Below are 6000 nucleotides of genomic sequence, written 5' to 3' on the forward strand. Positions count from 1 at the left end.
GTCTACACTTTGTTAGAGATGATGGTCCATTGTCCTATGCCCTTTGTGCATCACTGCCATGTTACTATGAAGAAAACGAGAGTATGGATGTGCATTCATTAATGTCCGCTTTAAAATATTAGCCTAGTTCACCTCAAAATGAAAATTTCCTGATAATTTACTCACCCCAATGCCATCCAAGATGTTCATGTCTTTCTTTCTTCAGTGGAAAATAAATTAAGTTTCTTGAGGAAAACATTTCAGGATTTTTCTCCACACAATGGACTTCAACAGTACCCAAATTGTTGAAGTCCAAATCAATGCAGTTTCAAAGGGCTTTGAAGTGCTTCAAAGGGCTCTGCATGATCCCAGCTGAGGAATAGGGTCTTATCTAGCGAAACGATCGTTCATTTTCTAAATACAATAACAATGTAGATACTTTTTAACCACAATTGTTCATTTTGTGCTGGTCTGCGACGCGCCAGGCATTACGTAATCACGTTGGAAAGGTCACGCTGGACGTAGGCAGAAGTACCGCTCCATTGTTTACAAAGCGAACATGCGAAGACTAATACCAGAGCCCATCTCAGGAGAGCCTGCCCACTCCCTATTAAGTCCTATTGTACCGAATTTTGGTTGTAATTCCAGTTCCACTGGGGGCGATCGCCCATAAGTGCAAAATGAATGGGAGTCTATGGGGCTAGACGGCTAAATTTGTCTCTTTCACCCGATTGCCGTTGAGAAATCTCAGATTTGATTGTAGGTTTTGCAAGTTCAACATGGGTTATAGGTCGAAAGTTGAATGAACGAGTACGTATGTCCTTTCGATTTCTTACAGGTTGAGTTGTTGTTGCCCATAACACGCTAGCATTCTGCTAATGAACGCTGATTGGTCAGTGAAGGACTGATTACGACCAGAGATACCGCTTGATGTCATCGTGGCATCCGAAGCAGGACCAGAAAAAAACAAACCAAAAACTCATCTAGCAATGGACTTCAACGGTACCCAAATTGTTGAAGTCCTGTGTCAGCTGTGTTGTCGATGCCTCGAGAGAAAAGAAAGTGGAGAGCGCGAAAGCACTAAAGTGACTGAAGGATTGCCGTAAAGCAGTATCTCTCGTCGTACGATGTATGACGTCATTGACACTTTAAAAGACTTTTTAAAGCAAATAAGTGACTCTAAAAAATCTAACACCCAGCAATGTGTAATTTCTTTGCATCTCCTTTCGAATACAACATTCAAATTACTAGACAAAAAATTATATCCTGAGAAAAGTGGATTTTGATGGATATCGCGCCATTGACCTCCATTCATTCTGCACTCGTCCTGTGAGCGCCCTCATATGGAATCAGAGTGGAACTGCAACCGGTTCAGAAGCCGGAAGTGTACTGAGAGTGAAACTTCTCGCCTTTATTAGACATATTCTCCCAATACAAAACCCCTCTCACAAAAAAGGTACAACAATGATGTCGGACGATTTTGAAGTTGGACGAGAAAATGAGATGGAGTTTTTCGCCCTACCCTACCTTTTTTAACCGGAGTACACAGATGAAGACCTTTGGCAGATGAAGGAGACCGCTACGTCCAGCGTGACCGTTCCAACGTGATCAAGTAACTTAATGCCTGGCACGTCGCAGACCAGCACAAGACGAACAATTGTGGTTAAAAAGTATATAAATTTTCATTTGATTTAGAAAATGACCGACCGTTTCGCTAGATAAGACCCTATCCCTCAGCTGGGATCGTGCAGAGCCCTTTGAAGCACTTCAAAGCCCTTTTGAAAATGCATTAATTTGGACTTCAACAATTTGGTTACGTTACCGTTGAAGTCCATTGTGTGGAGAAAAATCCTGAAATGTTTTCTTCAAAAAACTTAATTCCTTTTCCACTGAAGAAAGAAAGACATGAACATCTTGGATGGCATTGGGGTAATTATTAGGACATTTTCATTTTGAGGTGAACTAATCCTTTAACGAATTTAACTCTGTGGCAGCTGAGAAACCACGCCGTGAAATGGGCTGATGAATCAATTCCTCATAGTTAAATGGCGGTGACGGACAAAGGACCCATTGTAACCCATGTTACCATAGTATTATTATTTTTTCCTACTATGGTAGTCAATGGGACCTGGGATCTGTTTGGTTACAAACATTGTTCCAAATATCTTTCCTTGTGTTCAGCAGAACACATACATTTAAGGCCCGTTCACACCAAGGACGATAACTATAAAGATAACGATAAAGATATAATTCTAAAAATCGTTCTCCAAGAATAACAGAGTTCACACCACAACTATAACGATAAAGATATGAGGAACGATATCGTTGGGATCACTTTCAGAACGATTTTTTTCCAGCTGTCAAACGATGAAACACTGACAGCCAATCAGAATCCATTCTAATTTAAAGGTCTCGCGCATTTAAAATGGATCTGGATCATCCGGGCGCGCGTGCTTAGAATAAAAAGACCGTTATCGGTCGTTGGTGTGGACGCATATATAGTTATCTTTATCGTTATCTTTATAGTTATCGTGCTGGTGTGAACGGGCCTTAAGTGAACTATCCCTTTAAAGGCCCACTGACGTGCCTTGAAACATTATTCAATGTGTTGACCTAATTTCCACTCAAACAGGAAGACAGGGCGGGACACAACGAACAGCTCCTCCCCTTTTTTAAAATAGCCAATAGTTTTTAGTTTAGTTTATATCACAGCTCGGCCATAGCCGTTGAGCTTGGTAAAGCTGCAGTTTCCTCCTAATCTTCTCCATATCGCTTTACAATATAGAATTCTGCAAAATTCGAATGGGTCCGATACGTTTTCTGTACTATGTGCCTGTGCCATTCACCATGTAGAAAATATTAAATGTGTGAACATGTGACCGATTTTAGCCTCAGCTTCAGCGTCTATTTACAATGGTGGGGGCTGGACACTTAAGATTCTAGAGAGCTTTTGATTGGACAGAAAATCTGATGAGAAGCTGAAGTGCAGAGTGATGTCATCAAAATATTGATCCATATTGGTGGAGGTGAGAAAGAATTTAATAAGAAATATTTGGGTTCTTATTGAGATAGAGAATTTTGTAAGTTTTGTAAAATTTCTTAAGTTTTGAATGCTTAAATCTTCTAAATGTGAATTTTGTCATTGTTTTGGAGCACACCAGCTTATAGATAACAGTAAGGATAACATATTCATACTAAAAGCCAAACAACTTCAATTTTGATTTCATGGGGACTTTAAATTCGCAACTTCGGATGGAAACCGAAACAATAGATGTTTTAAAGTAGTGACATGATCTCTAAAAAACTTTTTTTTTTTTTTAAACAACTAAAATTGTGTACTTGTGCAATATTGTAATTTACCACTTTGCTCTGAAGTCTGGCAGTACATTTACAAAACAAACTCCAGTGCTTTATGCAGCGTTTCGTGAACACCATGGCAGTATTTTGTCAGACAGTGGTGCCCTTCATGGACGTGCGAGGCCTGCGTTATGAAACTTGCGACTCATGAGAAGAGAGAGAAAACAGTGGGGGTAAACCGGAGGAGGTGCTATAATTTGAAAAGGCAGTTGTTTATTGTTGAAGAGCATGTATTTATTTCATGGCACCGCAAATTGTGGCTAAGGGCAGAGCCGGGTCTCGGTGGGTAATTACAGAGCTTGAGGCAGCGCCCCACCACAGCAGCGTCTCTTAAGAGCCTCTGCTTTCCCTTCACACACACACACACACACACAGCGAGGACTTGCCATCTATGTCCATTAGACATATGTCCATTCATCATGCTGAAGATGCCACCTGTGTTCTAAGCGAATGATGCTTATACTAGCATTGTATTATATTAAAGGTGCAGTATGCTAACAGTCAAAGTTTGGATGCATTTGTCTGAATTTGTTTCTCATGGTCTTATAAACATTACTGATCAAAAAGTTTTATACTTTAAATGCTTGAAAGTACATAGCAGACAAACGTTTGGGGTCAGTAAAATTTTTAATAAAAAAAAGGCTGCATTTAGTTGATCAGAAATACAGTAAAACAGTAATATTGTAAAATAATATTACAATTTAAACTGTTTCTATCTTCATATATTTTATAATGTAATTTATTACTGTAATTGCAAAGCAAAATTTTCAGCATCATTACTCCAGGCTTCAGTGTCACATGATTTTCTGCTCAATAAATATTTCTGATTATTATCAGTATTGAAAACGGTTGTGCTGCTTAATGTTTTTGTGGGAATTTTCCAGGATGTTTTATTTGAAATATAATTTTTGTCAAGTTTGGTCAATTTACTGAGCACTTGCTTATTAGTTAAAATAAAATCAATTTCTTTAGAAAACAAAAAAGTTTATTATTATTTTTTGAATAGTTGATCCAGATGACTTTTAATTAGAGTTAAAAAAAATGTAATTGCCACCTAATCTCACAATTGTCGTTTTATATTCTGTGTAATTGTGACTTTATAATTACCAGACTGTTTTTTTTTTTAATATCTTTATTATATATAATAGCGAATCTATATCTCAATGCTACTAAAATCACAGTTGGGACTATGTAACTCACAATGTAACTTTTAATTTTGTAAATTCTCATGAAGTTGATTGAGTGAGCACAGCTATAATCTGTATGAATATATATATACACACATTATAAACTATAAATCATCACATTATTCAGTTTGTGCTATTTTATAGTTTTTATGACTTTACCATTATTATAAAATGTGGAAAAACAGTAATAACAAGGAATGAGTGGGTGTGTCCAAACTTTTGGCTGCCAGTGTATGTCACGTATGCCACCCATGATGAGTCACATATAATGTATATGTATATAGGTAGAAATAGCAATCTTGTTGATTTGAGGTGCTGATGCATATTTTTGGCTCTGTTTCTCTCTCTTCCAGTCAGTTGGCAAGATTTCTCTTTGAGAAATCCCCCCCCCCCCCCCCCCCCCCTTCCTGTCTTGGTTTACCCAGTGGGAAGGACCTGCATTCAAGCACATAGTCACACCAACTTTGGCACAAAAAAACCCCTAAATTGCTAGTTTTCAATTGACAGCGAATATGTGAACAGAGGTTAGGTAATTAAGGAAATTGTTAAATATTTTCTCTTGATGGTAGGGCATTTTTCCATGTGGGCGTTTTAAAATTTCTCTTGTTTGTTTCTAAATCTGTGCCTGGAAGTTACGGTAATTGTTTCTGAGGTGCAGCCCACCTTGCGCACAGTTATGGATGTGATTTGCTAGAAATATGCCGGTGAATCTAAAACAGTCCTTCTGAGGTAAAACTGAAATACACTATCAACAGAACATGCTAATTTTGTCACAAACTTTTCTCTCATAAAGCTCACAGACATGTAAACATTTAAAGTATGTACAAATAAAAACAAGTAGCTGTCCGGTTTATCTATAGAGTGACCGAACCGAGTGTGGATGGGGTGAAAATGAGTCTTGAGATATTTAAGAGAATCCTTACTGTGGTTTAAAGAGAAGGATGTCTTGCTTTTTTGGGAGTGAGGTTTGTGGTCAGCTCACTGAAGAAACATCTATGTGGTTATGCAGCTTCTTTTAGTTACTTGGAATTGTGACATATGGAGTTATTCAGGACTCGAGATCTTCCTGTGGCTTTGTGTAACAAAGTTGGCCATAAAAAGTTGTGAAATGATAAAAATTTAAAACGATAATAGCAGCTTCTTATTTGATGCGTTACATAAAACCCTTTGTTAAATGTATGTTTTTTTTATGAAAGTATAATAGAATGTAGTTCAGATGAGTCTCCTTGACATAAAAAGCAACATGCATATGCTCTATAACAAACTTAAACGCTGTAGTCAAATAATTACAAATGCCTGGTTTATTTACTAATAATGAGTTATTTAGAAGAAAATTATCAGACACTTGTATATGTAAAAGGTTCAAAAGCTGCAGGGGCGGTACATTAATGTTATATATTAGAACCTTTTAAAAGGTAAATTGTCATATGAATGTATGTAGTGTATAAAATTGAGTGCAAGTATACTACAATACGAA

Source organism: Squalius cephalus (genome assembly GCF_949319135.1).
Source record: "Squalius cephalus genome assembly, chromosome: 21".
NCBI lineage: Eukaryota > Metazoa > Chordata > Actinopteri > Cypriniformes > Leuciscidae > Squalius > Squalius cephalus.